Source organism: Microtus oregoni, unplaced genomic scaffold (genome assembly GCF_018167655.1).
Source record: "Microtus oregoni isolate MIOR12 unplaced genomic scaffold, Mior012 000030F_ref0000283, whole genome shotgun sequence".
Classification (NCBI taxonomy): Eukaryota; Metazoa; Chordata; class Mammalia; order Rodentia; family Cricetidae; genus Microtus; species Microtus oregoni.
Genome location: NW_024543089.1, coordinates 15431816 through 15453838, shown reverse-complemented (window position 1 = coordinate 15453838; position 22023 = coordinate 15431816). Strand labels below are relative to the sequence as shown.

General features: G+C 36.1%; 1 protein-coding gene across 12 annotated transcripts in view; it reads right to left on the bottom strand.

The window, feature by feature from the left end:
* The window catches only part of Robo2 (roundabout guidance receptor 2), a 1518906-nt gene that overhangs the window by 208002 nt on the left and 1288881 nt on the right, over nt 1-22023 (bottom strand). The gene's annotated exons all lie outside the window — the stretch shown is intronic.

Here is a 22023-nt window from a genome sequence, read left to right as displayed (position 1 = left end):
TCTGTGCCTACCCAAACCCTGTCTGTCCTTCAAAGTCCAATATAAATTCAATTCTTCTGCAAAGCATTGTCTGATCTCTGTTGATTCAAGTTACCCCACACATGTGCTATTTATTTGATAGAATACCTGTACCAATTGTTATTCATATATCTTCAGAGGCTTTTACATATTTTATACTATCTGCGAATAATTCAAAATTTACAAAGCAACAGTAACCCATTATTCCAAGTCTTTGTTTCTTTATTTACCAAATGAAGAGATCAAAGTGGGAACATCCAAGATCTCTTCCTTGTAGGATAATTTAGTGACTTATTAATATATTCATTAACTCAGCACTTATTAAGCTCGTGTCATATCCCAGCTGCACTAATAATCTCAGTAGATACAAATATAGTATGCCACTGACCATCAAAGACACAAATAAGTTGTGGTGTGTTCTTGGAGGAACTATTTGCGTTAAAGCACTGGAGTGGAGTTAAGGGTTTATCAAGTCACATAGCAAAGATGGCCACATAGTGAAAATGCTAAATGTAAAGAGCACATAGTGGCAAAGTCCTTGAGGCTTTCTGTAATATCAAGGAAGACCCTGAATACACATAGAGATCCAACTGAGACTGGGCAGGGGAAAGTCTTCTTTTCAGACTAATCTGGACAGGGCATTTCAGCCAATGGAGGAATAAAAATTAAGAAATAAATTTGAACAAATACAAGACTCCAAGTAAAAATGTAATAAAAACTAAATATTACACCAAAAGTTATGAAAGTTGACAATTTTGTGGATTTTTATATTACTACGTTAGAAATTAGTTCAAAATCTCTTTCTTGATTTTGTTTTGTTATTTGAGACAAAGCCTCACTACTTACACCAATTGTCCTAGAATGCAGGGCTATAGCCCCAGGTACCCCTAAACTTATGGTTATCCTTCTGCCTCTGCCGGCCAAGTACTAAGATCTTAGGCATGCACTGCCATGACCAGGCATGGGAGATTACCTTATACTTGTTCTCTATTTTACATGTATATCTTTAATTACTTTGAAGGCTCAATACATTAAGGCCTATTATTGATATAAACATGGCATTAAATTGAACCCAGAGGACACCTAATAGACTAGATACTAAGAACTAATAATACCTAATATTTAATAAATATACATGATAAGACACTTGCTTCTTTAAAATGCTTCTGAATATCCTTTTAATGACCGACCAGTAATATTTTAAGATTTATTTTATTAATATGTGTGAGTATGTGTCTATGTGTATGTGTGCTATTGCCTCCAGAGTCCATAAGATGGTATAGGATTTCCTGGAGCTGGCATTTTAAGAGGCTGTGAACCATTGAACATGGGTGCATGGTTCTGGACTCAAGTTTCTGGAAGGACGGCCAGTTCTCATAAACAATTGTCAAGCCATCTCTTCAGCCTTCAAATAGTAATTCCTTCTAAAAGAAAATGTATCCTTCATATGCTGGCTGAAAGTGTCAGATTTTCATTTACATAGTCATTATATACTTCAGTGTGTTGTGTCTAATAAGTAGTGAGAATTCAAATAGTAGTTATTTATATCTGCATAGAAATATATTGCTTCTAATCTAAAAAAATCTTCCTTATAAGAGCATTTAACTCCTAGGCTCTATAACCTTGACTGCCATGGAGAATATGCTAACACTGTATATGGGCCAATTGGGAATTGGTAAATAATGAGAAATAATAATTTACATAAAAGACCAAATGATTGCTTCTTGGTACTATAGAATATCTCAGAGCCCCAGCAAAGTGCTTTATTCAAAGGTATTTGAGTATGCACACAATGAGGGTACATTATTTCCTAAGCATTCTATGCCTTTATAAAAAGTCATATAATTATATAAACACAGTCTGACACATCCATAAAAACTAGGTGCAAATTCTTGCATCCATTCAGGCAATGGTGCTGTGATAAGCAATGAAGATAGGACACTGGCTATGAGAGATCATTAAATGTAAAGAGATACATTAATTTTGTTTTTAAGCAAAATACTTAGATAATAACTTTAAAAATCCATGATTAGAATGCAGTTCTTTTTACATAATTCTTTGGTTTCCTATCATTGAATTGTTCCTATATTCTAAAACTGCAACAGTGAAAAAAAAAATGGTCCCACAGACATCCTTACATATCAAGAGGGCATGGGAAAGATATGCTTTTCAAAATGTGTATCGGATGGTCACTCTTTGTAAGAATGTGTGCTCAGAGCACCGTGGAGAGCAAAGATAACCAAACTATATTATTATGTAGTGCAGAAAGTGACATGGTATCTATAAGGCTTCTTGATGTTTGTACTGAAGGAGGTTCTTTGGGCTGCAAAATACATCCGATAATGTAGGCATATAAGATAAAGAAAATGAAGGGAAATTAAACATGAAAAATGTCAACAAATCCAGTTGTGGTTTTTTTTTCCTTCTATACTGACTTGATTTTCTCATTCAGGTACCAGCACCATGAACTCTGGAGCTGCTTATGCAGTCACACTGACACTGTAATTAGGTGGATGGCCTCATGACTAATATGCCAATGTTGGCATTTTCTGTGGTGCTGCCTCAGCACTCAAACTTACAAGAAGAGAATAAAGCAGATAGCCCATTAGTGTAAAAATGCACATCAGCACATGAATCAAATTTTTCATATTATTTCTAATTCATTTGAATAAGTTTTGATGAACTTCAAATTAAAGGAGTCAAGTTAATTACATTCCATTGTGGGAGATTGCATTTTTGAACGGCAAGCTTTATTTTTTAAACTCAATTACTTAAGGACTGTCTACTTGCTTCCACACTTAAAAAAAATCATTCTATGGTTTGAAAATAAGAGAATCAGTGAATTACTAATTCCTATTCATGCATTATTGTCTTTGTAATTCATCTGTGTTGCCTTTTAATCTACTTAAGTTAAATTCTTTCTATGGGGACTTTAACAGTGTTTGGTTCATTGAGAGTGGTCCCTGGCTCAAGAATTTTGTCCATCAAGGCCTCTATAGTAATAAATAACAAGCTACAGATAGTCTGATTGGTCAAGCAGTAGGAAAAATCACTTCTCTGGGTACTTCTCAGGAAGTAGTGGTTGGTAGAATAATCAGTTACTCAAATCAAATTCAAATGTATCAAAATACTTTTTAAAACTAGCTGTTCATAGATTACTTTCAAAACTGACTCTTTGAAAACATTTGTAGAGACTTTCCATGCATAAATGATTGTATTTCAAAAATTAAATAATTACTGAGAGTTCAGAACATCTTTGAAAAAAAAAGCCAAAAGCTATCCTGCCCTCTCAATGTGATTTTTCCAGTGTTATCTCTTTCTAACATTTTACTCAGTCCCGACTTCAAACAACTTTAAAGGGTTACAGCCAGAATGAGCTGAGGAAATGGATGAGCTGGAAACTGTTGTAGAATTGAATGTATAATTAGTAGGGTTGCTAGAATATATAATCACACGTTACAGCAAATTGTCAATGTAGAAAAAAAATATGCCTGAGTGAGCTCATCTTAGAAAGTTCCACCACTGAGCATGTGATAAAAAATATTCTAGGATGTTTTATTTTTTTCATTTTTGTCTCAGAACTGTCTATATCCAATTCCAGAGACCCGGTCACCTAAGGAACTTCAGACACCACAGGGGTAACGTTGGCGTATATTTTTTCCTATGAATGTATGACAAGTTTGATTCCCTTTAAGAAACTGAATCAGAGTGACAGACCCCACATTTTGTAAGGCTTCAGTCATGTCTGCTTGGCTGAAATCATTAGAGGAGCAGGTGGCTTTCATTCTGTTGAACGTTTCCCAGTTGTACACCTGCTAAGTGGGAAGCAAAGAGAGCTATCACTCCCAGAAGGATAAATGCCCGGGAAATTTGGCCCAGTTGGTAAAGCCAGACCCACTAAATATGAAAACAAGCTTCCTTTTGAATAGAAGGAGACAGCACAAAGTCTACTTTATCATTTTATTATTTTATGAGACCCAAGAATACATAGTATATAGATAAATACATTCAGGTTTATTACCAACAATTTACCAGTTGATGATGACTTTCCCAAACATACATATTTGATTAAGAACAAAGTGGTCTGTAACTATATATAATTCAAGCAACTATTTACAAATACAAAATCTCTTTGGAGTGGGAATATATGGTACTACTATAAAGTCACACATTCATTTTCTGATCTTTTCTTTTAATACAGTCATTTTATGCAAAGTCAAAGTGCAAGGGAAAGATTGGGAGAGAAGAATGTTATTTAAACCTAAATCAAAGATTGTTGGATGTTTACTATTGTAGAACAATCTAACATCCTGTTTGAAAGATAAAGCAACTCACATATTTCCCAAGATATGTTCTCACAAGGTATGGGTTTGGTAGGCCTGGCAAGATGATTTATTGGGTTGAATGCTTTTGTAACCAAATCCAAGGACCTGAATTCAATACCCAGGGACGGCATGGTACGAGTGAGCTAACTTCTGCAAACTGCAAACTGTCCTCTGATCTCTACATGCATATCATGGCATGTGCCCACGCGCGCAAGTGCACGCACACACACACACACACACACACACAGAGAGAGAGAGAGAGAGAGAGAGAGAGAGAGAGAGAGAGAGAGAGAATGGGATTTGGATACCATTATCCTATTTTTTAAAAATATTCCTACACCCAATCTCAGGGTCACTTTATAGAAGTTATTCGGGTATTCTTGCTTTTAAACAAATATCCATATGCATAATAGCACTTTGTAGTAAATTGTACTTTTTTGAAGAAAGTATCAATCTCCAGTGTTCAAAGTTACATAAATGTATCTTTTATTTTTATTGACATATTCAATAATCACATAACATTTTTCTACTGCACAATTTTGCTGCAAAAAGCAGGGGTAAAATACAGATCATTAAAGTGTTTGAAAATTTGAGGTCAATTTTCCATATATCATGCCATACCATAATTTTCCTATTTATGCCTATGTATTTCCTTTAATACTTATAGAAAGGCATGATCCTATGTTCTATTGATCTTGTAATAACTCTGCTTATCACATGGAAATATGCAGATACTAGAATACATTGACATCTTTAAGCCTTATTTTTTTTTTTTTTTTTTTTTTTTGGTTTTTTTCGAGACAGGGTTTCTCTGTGGTTTTTGGAGCCTGTCCTGGAACTAGCTCTGTAGACCAGGCTGGTCTCGAACTCACAAAGATCCGCCTGCCTCTGCCTCCTGAGTGCTGGGATTACAGGCGTGCGCCACCACCGCCCGGCCAAGCCTTATTTTTCTTATCTCTACCAAGAACATGCATGTATTTCTACTAAGGTAAATATTAAATGGTACATGCAGATAAAATGATTTTCTGTGTTCTATACAGAATACCTATTATTAACAATATTCTATCAGATAGTCCAGTGTATTTCTGTAAACTGACAACATATGTCTCAAGATATTTATAGTAGAATTTTCTTGAAAGCATGAATATAAATTGATTATTTTGGGCACGTTAATTTCTCTTTCATTATAGATAAAACATCAGTAAGATTTTTTTTTTTTTTAATGAGTAGACATGGGGTTACCTTCCCGATCCTTCCATAAGAAATTACAGACTTAGTAGAGGGGTCCATTTCTATTGACAGCTACCCAGATTAACCTTGTTGTTTTTTTTTAAATGACAGTCCCATCAAACAGAGCTCCCTTTGTTCCTTTCTTCCACCTGCATTCTGTCTCCATGAGCAGCTCTCTATGTTCCTCTGCCTGTGAGGTGCCAGCCTCAGTCAGGCTTCCTTGATTTCCTCTGAATTTCCTTTTAGTTCCTGAAAGTGTTAATTCACTAATTGTGTAAGGTCTATAATATCTTGATACACCAGAATGGAAGAAATAAATAGGTCAAATGAGAGTGACGACATTGGTGTTTAATTAATAACTTAGTATAATAGGGATCTGGGTGCGTTTACTATGTGTGGGTTATTGAAGTTCTTCCATATCATAAAATTGCACCACAAAATGTCTTCAAGTGGACATTTTTGTATGAAATATGTATGAAAAGAGTGTCTTCAAGAGTGTCAACCCATGTCTCCATAGCACATCACATCATCAGTTTCATCAAATCAATTCTCTCCAATTTTGGATAGTTTTTTTCTTTGTCAAGAAATTAATTTAATGGACCATGTATGCAAGAAGAAAAACAAACAAACAAAGAAAAGAAACAAATAAAGACTTTCTTATAACTCACACCCCGAAGAACTACTTTGAAAAAAAAAATAATGTTTCCTAGCACTTCAGGGATGGAGAACACACGGTTTTACTAAGTATTTTACTATGTACAAATATTGTCTCTTAGAAATCAACATCGTTTGTGCCATTTAAATTACACTTAATACTCCCAATTTTCTATTTTCTTCTGCCTCTTTTAGGTTGAGGTGATAAACTACTTGTCCCTTAAAAGAATTGGAAGATGCCAAGGAAACAAATCCCAGATTTCCCAGCAGCCTCATCTGACTTCGCCCTGAACATGCACATAGCCAGGTCATTATGTTTGCTCCCTCCTAGCCAACACTATTCACCTTGCGCATCAGCATCTAAACAAATGATATTAATGTGTACCTTTTACCATGAACAGAACTGCAGGATGCTTATAAGGATGGCTACATTTTCATATGTTCTCCAATGACTATCAAAATCCTATTTCCCTCTCCTAAACAGGAATGTTAGGATCAATCTCTACTGTTGAGAGTTACTGCTCTTGGCACATTCTGACTTGACTTTGCCATTCACTGGCACAGGAAAGCCAATAGTTCTTGGCTAGTATCTTAAGACACCAGTCAGATTGCTCTTTGTAAAATATATACATAATTATGCTCCCCTTAACATTGATAGGACACTGTCTATGTTGCTTTGATAATCATCACTCAGTAAAGACTCTCATGTACCCGCCCAGACTTAGATCCTTCCTCTTGTTTGCTTGCAGCTGTTTTGAAGTCTTAGCTTTGTCTCTCACTCCTCTAAGGCAACACTGAACATCCATTCTTCACTCCCCTACAACACCGTTTGTTTCTCTAAATCAGCACATTCAAACATCTGACACTAATTACAGTAATGCAGAACACATGTCTTGAGAATTCCTAGATGGCCTCTGCGCTAAATTGTCTCTCCCTTTGGAAGACTGCAGACGAGATGACCAGTTTTGATCTTACCTAGAAACTAGAATGTACTTCTGAGCTTGCTCCACCAGATCGACAGCTCCCTGAAAGGCAAGGGTGGGGTCTTCGTGTTCATGATCAAGCGCATCTCCTTTGTTCAATTAAATCAAACTGGAGAAGGGATTCTTTATTTGTACAAACTGGTTATAAAAGGAGCCACATGTAAAAGATTAACTGAGACCTCAACACTGTCTGGAAATCTGTTCCTTTTCAGCACATTTCACTGTTCTACTAAACAATGAAAGCTAGTGTTTCTATTTAGAAGGTGAAATATGTGAATGTGAAAATAAATCAAACACATTGTGAGTTGCATATGATGAAGGCCAAAGACATGTGAGCATCTTCCTCTTCCTCACAGCTCAAGGTCTATATCCTCTCATGCAATGATCTCCTTTTGTGCACCTCACTGTCATCCTGGGTCTGGCTGTAATCTTCACTCATCAACCCAAGCACTTGGATGTAGCCATTTTCCCCTTTCTCCTATGTCTTAGGTGAGTCCCATAAGCATATTGGCAGGTTTTTATGTACCCCATTTCAGCCAAAACCCAAACTCACTTTATTGCCCTCATATTCCTTTCCGGATAATCTCTATTTCTTTTCTGGCTTACAGGAAACTAGAAACAGCATTATTACTTGCTATCTCTAATTTCTCCTTTCTATTTTCTCTTGAACTTTGGGTAATAAAGACTTCCCCTTTTCTACTCCAACAAAATTGCCTTCATAACAGAGTCCAGAGGTCTCCAAATTACTGTTTCCAATGGTCAACTCCTATTGGTAGCATCTGCTGAAACGGGCTGTAAATATATACTGCACTTGGCCTACAAAGCAATACCTTTCTTCCATTTTTTTTTCTGGCAGTCTTTGCTAGGGTTTCGTAGTTTTAATGAAATCACTTTAAGATGTTGTCTTCCTCCATGTATCTGCTGGTGCTCTCATCAAATCTCACAAGTTCACTACACATAGCCTACACTTTTAGATTAAACTGGCAAAGCTCTTCCTGGGACTCATATACTCTACCACCATCAATACTGTGAAACATTAAATGAAAACTTCACACTTGACTTAGTCAAAGTATCTGACACCTTTCACAGTCTCTTAATGTCAACTATATAATGAACATTTTATTTCCAGTTAGACCAAAACTATTGAGTTTCCCATGATTCTATTCCTTCCATCTTAATCTCACATAAAATGATCCAAAGCAGATGACACTAATTTTAAAATACACCAGGTCCTAGGGAGTTCCTCCCACCTCTGCTGCCTCATGATCAAATAAACCCGTTCCCTTTTGCTTGGTCTTCTCATCATTTTAGAAGCAATCACCAAATAGCAAGAGCACTTTAGTACAGCAGATCTTCTCCTTCACGATCTCCCACTGGATTCCTATTTCACTCTGCCTAGAGATATATGCCACATGGACACAAGGCCTGCCCTCCACCCACTCTTCTTACCTTGCCTCATCCTATGCCTGAGTCTTGTTCACACACACTATTCCATCCACATTCAATTCCTGATTCTTCCCAACTTGGCCTCCTTTATACTCATTTTCCCATTGTCCCGAACGTTGTCCTTTTCCACCCTCACATTAACTACCAAATAGCTAGTTAAGTATTTGATTTTAATCCTCAATTTTCATCTTTTAAAGAGGGCCTTCCTTAGTGACAAAAGTTAATCTCTCTCTCACACACATGTATGCACACACAAGCGAACACACACACACACTTGTGCTCTTTATAATCTCTAACTACCCACACATATGCTTTTATTCCCATTTTATATGTTTTCTCTTGCTATAATACTTTATTACTAGATTAATCAGAGTTTGTTTTCTGAATCCGTTTTCAGGAAGGAAGCTTCATGGGATATTTTAGTATCTTTTGTTCTCTTCTGAATCTCCAGGGTCCAAAAAGTGCCAGGCTCAAAGTCTGTGTTCAATAGCTATTTTCAAAAGAATAAATGGATGGAGTTGAGCAAATCCACTGCTTTGACTCATCCCAAATGCTAAAAGCCATTAGTTAGGGTGGGACAGGGACACAGTTAGTAGTCCAGTGCCCTAGGGCAGACACACACTGTCACTATAAAACAGGATGTGTGGGCTGACTTCACAGTAAGCCGAGAGCTCCAGGAAACATATTAGGAAAACATTTTAGGGATCCGTCCTGGCAGGATAGAGCTCTACAGCACTTAGTAAAGTCTTTCAGATCTTTAACTCAGAGAACCCTGTGCCTGGTTCCACAGAGTTGCCTAGGGCTTGGGTGTTCCATGAACGAATTCTCCTCGGTTGAGTTCCCATACGCTGTGTTCAAGGAGGCAGCCTATTAGATGTGTTAATCATGAGGTGGCCCTGTTCAAACTGGGGTTCTTTTTCAGTGGCTGAAGGGTGGGAGAACCCTTGCATCTTAGTCTCTTTTGTAGATGTTTCAAAATAAAGTCATATGGCGTGAGACTTTATGGCATATAATTCATAACCACATTCTATGATGCTTGGAGCTCATCTTGAAGTCTCCTACAAGTTATTTTCCTCGGAGAACTCTAGGCATCACCTGCAGCTAGAATTTGCTGTACCTGGCAGCGACTCCTTGGTCCTTCTGTAGGGATGTATGTAATGGCTCACTTTGGCTTTGCTGGCCTCACTTTTGCCGAAGGACTAAAAACAGTGTTTGGAAAGTCTGTTAAGACCTTACTTAGAAAGTTCTATGTGAGTCATAATTCTCCTGTTCTAAATGGGAATCCTGTCTGGATGTTATGACAATGTTTATCACCTCAATATTTCAAATAGACAGTCCTAAAATTATAATATGAACAATTGTGGTCATAGAAGTCTTATAGTAAGAATAATATTTTAAATATTACCATGTATATGAAAAACTTGAATTCAAAGAAACATATTACACCAACAAATGTACAGACCTGTCAGTTCTCAAGTAATTATGAAGAATTCTTCATATAGTTCTTAACTCAAAAAGTCAATTCAATACTAGTTGATACTTAATGTTTAAAGTGATCAGTTAACCCTTCAAAAGGGTATGTAAATTAGTTATTGCATGCAATGTACTGATGGTCTAGAAGACAACCGAGCTGAGGAAGTGGACATTGGCAGATGCTAACCTAAATAGCAGCACTGTTTCTATTTTACTGATTGGGTGCTTCTTAAATGTGAACACCGCTGGACTTGAGCTCAATCTAAGCAAAAGAAAGTTTCCTCGTGAAAAGCAGTGCTTGAGAACTTGTGTTTATTTCTTGGTATTCACTCTGATCATCCCCTTGGCCTAAGAATTGGAGGTATTAACTACAGACACATTGGAGTGAACTCCATAGCTTTATACAAATCAATTGAGCTGCCAGGGCATTTTTAATGCTACTTGAGCCCATTAATGGCGCAGAGTTATTTGCTTACTCATGGTCCAGTCTTTCTCCTGTGAAAATTACTGGTCATGAATCTGGTGAACATTTACAGGAATCTGCAAATGAAACAGCTAAATCCTTCATGACAGGGAGCCTCATAAAGGCGGCTCATTTATTCTCGTGGGGCACTGGTCCCTGCCGCTGAGATCAATAGAAAATCTCATCTGATATATTTCTAAATGCCAGGGTGCAAATGTTCTCCTTGCAATTTTACAGGAGAAAAGCCCTATTTTCATTCTGAGAAACTGACCCAAATTCTCTAACTAAACACAAACAATACAACCCTAGATTTTCTTTCACTTTTTAAGCCTTCAGAATAAAAAAATGATCTTTTCTCTCATTATCCAAAGACTCAGACATTTGAAGATATTCCAGTTGACTGTGAGATGACAGATTTGATTTGGCCACGTGTGCATCTTGATAAATATCAAGGACTTCAGCTTCTTAGACAGAAGAAAATATGAGCAACAATGAGTTTACTTTTAATCTTTCTATCATCTTCAGTGGTTTACTAAGTAAAAGCAATTTTATACCCAATAAAATATATAATACAATATATGTCTGTATACCTAAGAGATGCAAGCATTAACATTTTGTTTTCTAAACATTTTTTTTTTATGGAGATGGGAAATAAGAAATTTGTAGGCTAAATAGAATAGAGATGAAAATTGTCGTCAGTAGAAAACAAGCCAAAGCTTAAAGTTAAAATGATCTGAGTTTGGGCCATAGGCTTGAAAGGATGTTTCAAAATATAATAGACAAGGTTTTAATTCTCACTTTTCTCTTTTACAAATGACAAGACTACACACCTGCAATTGACTGATTAATTCACAAGAAGTGTCCTCAATTTAAAAATATATTAACATCCTAATAAAATGGTTCTTGGACAGGAGACCAATTCTGTGCTTGTTAGTAAATTAGAAAGAAATGGTTTCTATAAGGATCACATGACTTTCACTCAATTTAAAGTAACCCTACCAAGGATAGCAACTAGTATGAGTCTTTTGTGTCATTCCGGAAGCCAAAATAAAAAACAAAACAAAACAAAATAGTACACACACACACACACACACACACACACACACACACACACACACGTATAACCAAACAGAACATTCCTAGATGCATCTACTCTAAATCTAAAATCTAACAAGTCATTTACATAACAGAGACATCGATTGCAGTGTAGATTCGGAAATAGACCTCACATATAAAACAGTGAAAAAGATTTGGGGAACATTTGGTTTTTTACCTTTATCCCTCCTTTCAATCACTATTGGACAATTATAAACTCATAATCCATTGACAAATCCATATAATGAATGCAGAGTTCTTATGAGGGGCAATGCTTTCTAAAACATTGAAATTTGACAATTTACAATACTACAAATTACATTTGATTTGTTATGAAGTGAGCAACTGTAAACCCCATTATGCTGTCCATGGTCAATTGTATATTAAAGTAAACTCATGTTTTTATTTTTAACTGAAACACAAGAAGTTGATGAAAATGTGTTTGTTTTACATGAAGATCCTGTTTAAAAGAAATAGTAAGAGTCATGAAGGATTAGGAATATAGGTGAAATATTCATGAATCTTTTCTTGAAAAGCTGATTTGTTTTCTGAACCTATGAAAATAGTTTGGTTTAGCAGTGGCCTAGGAGGCAACAGGCCAGCAGGGGGGCATGAGGATTAGCCCTAATTACCTCATGTTTCACCTGAATTAACTCGGGATACAAAAAGTCAACGCTGCAGGAGTGATGGGGAGAACTTAGGCTGGTACTGAAATGTCTAAGCTCTTTGTTTGCACATGATAATCGTTCTTTTGAATTCCCCCTAATTCTACAAGATCAACTGAGGAACGCTGACTGGTTCATGATTAACTGCACTACAGGGATATAATGCTACTCTCATGGTCCGTCTTGACATAAAAACCACATTTGCAACAGAAAAATCTGTCAGATACTGGGTAGACTTGAGTACATTTGATTATAAAAGGATATGAATAAGGTAAAAAATGTACTCTGAATGAAAAGGGAAAACTAGTAAACAGTGATTTACTTCAGAAAATTGTTGACCAGTCTACTAATAAATCCATTAATCCACCAAAAGAATTGTTTCCGATAACTTCATATCAACCATTGCTTCAAATCATGAACAGGATCGAGAGATGATCCAACTTTTGCTTGCCACAAAATCATTGAGGAATGGAGCACAGATCTTCAGCACCACACATGGATTTGCCTTTTTTGTGAGTTGTTAGCGTGAATTCACACAGAATCCAAAACATTGTGGACTTAACATTGTGGACATGTATATATCGGTAAGCCTCTACAGAAGTAAGTGACCATATGGATTTTGCAGAAGGTCTTTGGTATTAGCTATTCTTCCCCATATCCCTTCCTCTACCCTTCTGTCTCCTACTCATTTAATACTTCTTGGTTTATTACTCACCTTTCCTTATTTATAATACCATAGTCTACCCATTAGGGCCCAGTAGTCTTTAAAGAGAAAGGGGCAGAAGTATTTGAATAACTAGACATGGTAGATGACGTCAAGGAAATAGTCCCATCTAGAAACATGGGAATTGAACATATGAACTGAACGCAAGTGTGAGAGCATTCAACTGACCTGGCTAAGTTAAGACAAAGACAATCCCATACTGGAAGATAGGCATGGTGCCTCACCCTATTTGAAGAGCTCTTGGATGATGATAGCTTCTGGATAATAGTATTTGTTTTTGTTTGATTTGGCTTGTTTTCACTTGTTTCCTTAATGGCATGACCCCTGGTAGATACACTGCTGATGCAGCAAAAAGCTCCATAATAGCCTGGCTGAAGGAGTTCCCTCCACACACTGCCTTCAAGGAGAGACTGCACAACCAAGAATAGTTAGACAACACAAACTGCACTTGATTAATTTATACATAAACAAATAAATAAAATAGGACATGATGTTAGGTAGCTAGGGAGGCGAGGTAGCTCTAGGTGTTGGGATTGAAGAAGTGAATATGAGCAAATTATAGTAATTAGGTTCTCAAAGAATTAATAAAAAGGAACTTTTTAATGTTTAGAACAATCAAGGTAAACCATATGAGCCATGGCTACCACACCCATGCACATGTGCATATAACACACAGAGATAAGCTCACACAGAGACACACACCATTACCACCACCATAGCCACTACCACACCACATTACACAAACTGCATTAGAGGTTCTGGAAGAATCCCTCATTGCTTTAAAAATCTAGCTTTTGTCATTCTTGGCACCTGAAAGCTAGGAAGCTTTATGTAAAAGTCAAGACAGTAAGTGTTTTGCTGAATTTCATCCTTGAAATATGTTTGCTGACTTCTGAACCATTAAATTGTATTTCCTACATTCCAGTGTTACCATTGTCTTCCTTTCCTATAGAAAATGGACTGCGAGTCTTCACTTTACAGGCAGACTTGATAAAATGGAAAAGTTTCAGAAGCGCAAACTATTTACCATGATATTTGCATCTACATTTATAATTAAGACTTATGCTAAACTGGATAATTATAATTCTGATTGTATAACCTTCGAGGTTAACTTTGACCTAAAAAAGAACACTACTTCATAATCACTTGAAAGACTTAACTTCTCTGTAAGGCTTACACAAAAATAGACTATAAAGAAATAAATATTATTGTGGTAATTTAAACGTTTGGTAAAACAAACACATCTCCATTTGTTGATACAACTTAACTACATCCTACAGAAGAAACTGTAAGGTTCTATTGTTTCCATGAAATGAATAAACTTGACAGTCTCTTGTAATCAAGAAGAAAAATCTCAAAGTCAGCAAACATCTGTACAACATACATGTGCTAACACGTTCATCATTCACCTGTTTTTTATTCCTTAGTCATATCTATCACAACACTGTGACCTCTCTGACCTGAGATACCATAATAACAAAATGAGCCCTCTGACATATGAAACGCCACTGGTGAAGCAACGGTGTGCTGACAAATCCTCCCAGCTCTGTGTGACAGGTGGTCAGCAAGCAGTTCTGGGGGATGAATTACAAAGTACAATCGTGGGGGGCAGCTTCACCCAGTGAGATTATAAGTACATTTCGGGGAGAGAAGATGTCTGTCCTGAACTGTTTCTCAACACACTCTGAACTGCATACTCAAAACTCAGTTCCTAAACCAAGGGCATGTCTTTTACTGTGGTATTAGTTGAATGCAACGAATTCCTATTGATGGAAATCACTGACATTTTATTTGTGGGTTTAAAGCCTGAAACAAATACAATTAAAAAAAAACCAGAGTAAATGAATATTTCACTTCCATTTTGCCAAATTTCCCTTAATTGATTCCAGGTAAATTTCCCTTCCCCCATCAAAATTTAAGAGTATCCATATGTCCCCTGCAAAATGTTGCACTAATCATTTGGAGAGAATTTTCTTTTTTTCATATTTCATTTGAACATATGCAAAGAATGGCATGCTTTGAACAGCAAAAGGCACTTTTTTGTTTTATTAAAAGCAAGCAGGATTGCATGTTGATGCTGTGCCATTTTTGTGACCTTTATGTTTTCCTGTTATTTATATGTTGATTTCTACACTGATTACTAAGTTTAATTATGGCATCTGCAGGCTCTTAAATTGTCTGGGCTTGTTGTCCAACAACAGTAAGAAAAAATGTTGTAAATGACACAGAATAAGAAATGTAATCACAAAATTATCTGTTTCATATAAACAACCAAAACTAGGGTTTGTCTACTTACATGTTATTTATACACACTTCATGTTTATATAGTGGGACTATGCACATAAACTCACTTCTGAGATATTTTTTTACATAAGGCCTTTCTCCATTTTAATTATTTCCCTATGTCTATTGCTTATTTTAAAATCAAGTTCCCATTAGGAATGATGTTCTATATAGAGACTATATTTGTTTCAATCTCAGTGTGCTAAAGTATTTATTTTACTTTATTAGGTCTTTGTTTACAGTCATGAGGTGTTTCCTGTTAACTTTGCTCTTTAATTGGATTCATCCACTTGCTAGAGGTTTTTCTTTTTATTCTAACAAATGTCAATTTTAAAAGACATCAATTTATAACTACAGTTTCTATATGGAAGGCTTATCTTCTACAGGTGATCTAAGATTGTAGTAAAAGATTCCATGTTCACCCAGTCTGATTTAAACTATAGAGTCTCTCAAGTTCATTATAAAACAGATTTCTTTGGTAGCATATTTATGGACATTTTTTCTACTATTGCCTACTAATTGCACAGTCTGTCCTTATGTGCTTTCATTCCATAACTACCCAAACTTCTCAGAAGATTCCAAGGCTCAAGTTCACACTCCTCTATGTGCCCAGTAAATTCGTGTCTGCCTGCTTGCAGAGATATGGTAGTTTTCAAAGGGGCTTATGTGTAAAATCTAATGTACTAAGCCTTTAGTAAAGTTCTGAATTGTATGCATTATATGTATGAAGTAATATAAATATATATTATCTCTGTTTTGAAAATGTTTAAGTACAACCTTGAGTTTATGGGGAAAGATACATTGCATTAAGGCAACAAAAGGAAGCCATTTTTCCCCTATGAATTAGAATCTGTTTCTTGAATTAAACAATACATACTCTCCTGAAATAGCACACAAAGAAATTAAGAGTAATATAAAACTCACTTTCCAGTCAAAGTTGCATATTTTTCAATAAACTACAGAGTTTGATGAAACAATCTAAACAAAGACATGAAGTGCCTAGATCAATTTACTCCCCTTTAAAATACTGTTATTTCTGTCATGTGCATGGCTTATGCAGAAAAAAAAAGACCAAGAATCATGTTGTTGCACAGACTCTTCCATGAGAGACAAAAAAGCTTCTAAGTTGCCCAAACATGTTAACACTACGGACAGAATAAAGCATATAGATTCACAGTAAAGACTTTGCAGTTAGGAAAATAATCTAACTTAATCATGTTATTGGGAGACATAGGAGGTGAGCAGTTAACTATAGTCTCCTGTATTTTACTTCATGTGTGAAAAAATGGTCTCAATACATTCTTCCTGGGGTTGGGAGAAGGATTAAAAACATGCCTTTAGTCCACTCCTTCATGCTCTCGGAGACTAGGAGAATGTTCTTGAACTGCCCCAAGGTAATTACTTAGGCAATCACTATTTCAAATAAATATGCTTTGAACTAAATGTTAAATACAGTTTTTGCTTAAAAACTGGCATGTAATTTAAACATTTTCATACAATGAGGGTGGCTGACCTTATCCTTGGAAGATGCATTCTGAGGTCCAAAGGGATTATTTGAAACCACAAAGAGTAACAAACTCTCAATACTGTGATACTGGAAGAGTCAGTCAGATAACAATGCTGCTAATGGGCTAGCATTGTATGCTACAGTGTACATTCGACAGTGGATTATTCAAGAACAAAAAGCAAGATGTGATAGCTTTAGGTTACTCAGAACAGCCTGAAACCCCAAACATATAAAATGTTCATTTCTGGATTTTTACCTTGTATTATTTTGAACCACATTTGACCATGTTCAACAAAAACCACAGAAAACAAAACTACAGTTAAGGGTCTGATACACTGTGTTTAAAGCAATACATAACAAAATAACAAGCTCCAAAAGATGATTTTAATCTTCAAAGTGAATTTATTGACCTATTTTTATGCATTTTTGCCCCATTATTTGATGTACTTTGTGAGGTCCTTCTAGGACTTAAGAATTAAGAAGAATGCCTGGTTGAGTTTATATTATTAATAACTTATAAAAGCTATGGAAAAGACACAAGCAGCTCAGAAATTCCATCTATAATTATTCAACATATGTTTAAAGCAATGTAAAGATTTTAATAATTTTGGTTGACTAGTTAGAATTTCCCATATCATGTGATGTGCAAAATGTATTGAAATAGTTTTAATGAAAGCCTATCATCTTTTAAAAATAGGGAAGGAATATTTTTAAAAAGACAATCTATATCATTACAGTAATCATAAAAGAAAATACTAGGAAATGGACATTAAACATCAATTCCAAGGGGCCAGAGAAATGTCTTCCTGATTGAGTGCTTGCTGTCTCCTTTTTTTTTTTTTTTTTTTTTTTTTTTTTTTTGGGGAGAACAGGATTTATTTCCTCATAGACTTCCAGGCAACAGTCCATTATTGAGTCTTCAAGTCAGAGCAGGACCTCGGGGCAGAAACCTGGAGGCAGGACCTGAAACAGAAACTGGCTTGCTGTCCATGGCTTGCTCTGCCTGCTCTCTTATACACCCCAGGACCACCTGCCCAGGGTGGCACCATCCACAGTGGGCTAAGTTCTCCCACATCAGTCATCAACCAAGAAAATGCCCACATATATGCCCACACGCCAGTCTGATAAGGGCAAATCCTCAGCTGAAGCTCCCCGTTTCCAGGTGACTCTTTTCTTGTGTCAAGCTGACAAAAACTAAGTAGTACAATTCTCACCGCCCGTCTTAGATCTCTCATTACTGTCTTGTTCACTGTGTTCTGGCAATACTGTCTTTTTTGGTGATCTTTAAGCGTGTAGACATGTTGTACTGACTACTCTCTTGCCTAAGACAGTGACACAGCTCACTCCCTCGTCTCCATCACGGTTCTGCTTCTATGGCATTCCCTCTACCCTGGGCTTTCCTGGACACCACATCTAAAATAACACATTTGACTGGGTTTATGGCTCAGTGGAAAGAGTTTACTGGACCTGCGTAATTCGCTGAGTTCTATCCCTAGCCTGTCTCTGCTGTGTCTTTGTGTCTCTGTCTGAATCGCTCTCTTTCTCTTTTACACACATGCACACATGATTAAAACAGCACCTCTTTTTTTTTTTAGTAGTTTGTTGAGACAGGGTTTCTCTGTGTAATAGTCCTGGATGTCCTGGAACTCGCGCTGTAGACCAGGCTGACCTCGCTTGCTGTCTTCTAAAGGAAAACAGGTAGATTTGTACCAGAGATCCCACCACCCTCTTCTAGTCTCTACCAGCACCAGTACACTTAGATAAAAATATAAATTCAATCATGGTAATAAAATATTTCAGTACCTTCAAGCCTCATTACATCAATTCAGTACCTATATACCACTTGCCCTCTGACATGAACATGCATTTTCACTTCTCTCTGTCTTGCTATCCAATACACACACTCAGAGAGAGAGAGAGAGAGAGAGAGAGAGAGAGAGAGAGAGAGAGAGAGAGACAGAGAATCTACCAGACACAAAGGCAATTAATTACCAGTTTTAACCCACCCTCATTGAGATCCTAGAGATATGGGATTGGGGTAGGCTACTTGGGCTTCTGAACCTCAGAATTGGGGAAATAAAATTAACAGACATGAATTACACTTAGTGGCTAAAGTGTTCATGACTAAAGATGTGCAATTTCTTTTTAAGGAAAAAGTGAGGGAGAAAGAGATACACATGTTTCTAGCATGTGGTCTTATTCTTAAAGGAATGCATGGACTCTATTTAGAATCATTACATGCTATATAAATGTCAGTCAGTCAGTCCCATGGCCATTTAAATCAATCCACATGTGGATGAGGGATCTGAATGTCATGACAGACTAACTTATACTCAACGATCTTGAGAAACATAACATTTGCTTGGACTGAAGTGTTAATAGGCACAACTTGAAATTAGTGCCAGAAAAGAATATTTCAGGTTTTGATACTGAAATTGAAATCAATGATGAATTGAAAGAACCAAAAGAAGTTATTTCTTTGTTCATATGCTATGTATAGAAATTTCTAGAAGTACTTCCTGACTACATAGGCAAAAATAAAAGTTATCAATCACAGAACAATATGTCCTTTGGGGCATTGCATGGGCTGGCATTTTCCAGAGAACTTTAAGTACCAAGGGAATCAATGAACTCAAAATAAATGTTTCTCAGCATTATTCACCTAAAGGAAGTAACTACTTCACTCTAAAGTTAACCATTTTAATGCATCTCTAAAAAACTGTATCCAGTTAAGTCACACACCCACTCATTTGCTTTCCTTCCCTACCCCTTTAATTCCTTCCCACTCATTCTTTCCACATTGCTGTCTTTATTTTCTTTCCTTCTGGTCCCACCAAGTATCTCAGCTAGACCATGAACTCATTATCCCCGAACCTTAGTCTCTTGAGTGCTGGGATTCTAGACTTGCACATGTCTTCAAGTATTTGCTTGCTGTCTGTATCTAATGACAGTTTAAGAACAGAAATTCACAAAAAGAATCAAATTGATGATTTATGTTCTCAAGGAAGCCCTTCAGCAATGTTTAAACACTTAACCCCAAAGAGCCTGTAAATAGGCTTTGTTAATTTCCCGAAACAAGAGCTTAAATAACAACAATTTTTACAAGGGAAAAATAACATTCATTAATTCTAGCCACTTTTGCAAGAGTTGTATTTAATACAAGTTATGACAAAGAGGCCTAATTAAAAATAAACACCTGCAAATTTTTCACAAGGAATAAAGGGAAGTTATTTCTAAAGGTAATTTTTCAGTAAATAATACTTAAACTAGAAAAGTACAAATTACAGAATGAATGTGAACCTCCTCTCATTCTCTCCATTCAACATCCTGGACTTACTAACTCGTCTGTCTTCCTGGAAACTTCTCTGTTTCGGTTTAACCCACTTTAATGCAAAGGTCAGGAAAATCATTCAACCATTAATCTTGTTACCCCTTTTTAAAATTAATAACAATACAATTTGCACCCATAATACATGTGTAATAGTGGTGCACACTCATATATTACAATTCTCATATTTAGGGAACATGTAAACTATTCTAGCCTTTTCCTAATTTTTAAAGGATTTCTATTCAATATTAGGATTAAAAATATTTTTATTTTCTTTTCTTTTTTTCACCCTCTATGCCTTATTTGGTCTCTTAGCCCCTTCTATTTGTTCTTTAGCACTATTTTGATAAAAGCATTATGTACTATAAAATGAAACAAAATCTTTAAGAAGGATTATGAACCCAAAGTGAACAATAACTCTTTTTTCCTATTGTAAGAGAACATAGAATTCCAGAACACCAGAAGTAGGATTATGAAAATGAAAAGATGAAAAAAGAGGAGGAAATGAGAGAGAAAGATGGGTGATTGGGAAAAATATTAAGAATGAATATTTTTACAGACTAAAAATCATTGTAGTAGATACTTTATTACAAGCACTAAATATCCACAGAAATGGGTTTTAAGCAAGAACCATGCACTTACAAATGGAAGGCATCTGTGTTTTCTAGGTGACACACCTAATAAAGAAATACTTAGGTGGTCACCAATCTCTTATTCAGAATTACTTTACATCCAGATAACTGACTATGCCCATGTACCAAATCCTGCCTCCAAAGTGAACTGCTAAACAAGCAATGGGCATCTCTCTCTACATAGATGTGGACATGATGATGGGGCTCACAAAGTTGAGACAATTTCAGAGAAATTCTCCTCTACAGAAATTACCACCTCTCATTAGTGACCATAAAGAGGGCTTAAATGAATTTTTTGAAGATTGGTACATGGTTTTATTCTCAGAATCTCTTCATTAATTAGTGTCCCACGGATGTACAGGAGTGTATTATGTAGCATTAGTTGGCCTAGAATTCACTATGCAATATAATCACTGAGATCTACCTGTCTCTTTCTCTGATACTGGGATTAAAATCATGTGCCTTTATGCCCTGCCAGAAACCAGGGCATTTTTACAAAAAAAAAAATATTGATTCAAAGCCTCTCATAGTTTTTTATATGCATTTAATTTTCCTATAGGACTCAAAAGAACTCAATAGTTCTACAGGAACAGTTGAACGCATCAATTGCTACTCAGAGAAAACTAAGAACCTTTCAATTCAGAGATTTACAATGTCATAGACCACATTTACCAAATAAATATACTTCTTTGTTTGACTAATAACATACAATGAAATTGACAAGATAAAGAAAATGATAGCATGTTTTGTTGACTAAACAAAAATTTGGACCCTCCATCCTCATTGTAAGTTGTCAGACCCACGTCTAAATAACTGATGCCCTCATATCAGTTCTTTGACTAAGGCAAAAATAATAATATGGCTGGCTGTCTCTAAAACCATGGTGCTGTAGGAAACGTCATCAACAAGCACTGACCTAGAAAGAGATGCAAGAGATAAGTACAAGAAACTGAAGGTCAATGGTTCTGCATGATTGTCCCAATTAGTCTCTAGATGTAACTGCACCAATGATACAAATGAAGTCCCTCATAATTTGGTGAATTGGCATTTTGTGTGTTTAGTCTTTTATCCCAATATTGAGGTTGAACGTTAATCAGGAGGCTTTGAGCAATCTGATTAATTAAAAGATGAAACAAAGGGAATAAAAATAATAAAATGAACAGCAGACTGCCAAGTCTTGAACTTCTAATTTATGTT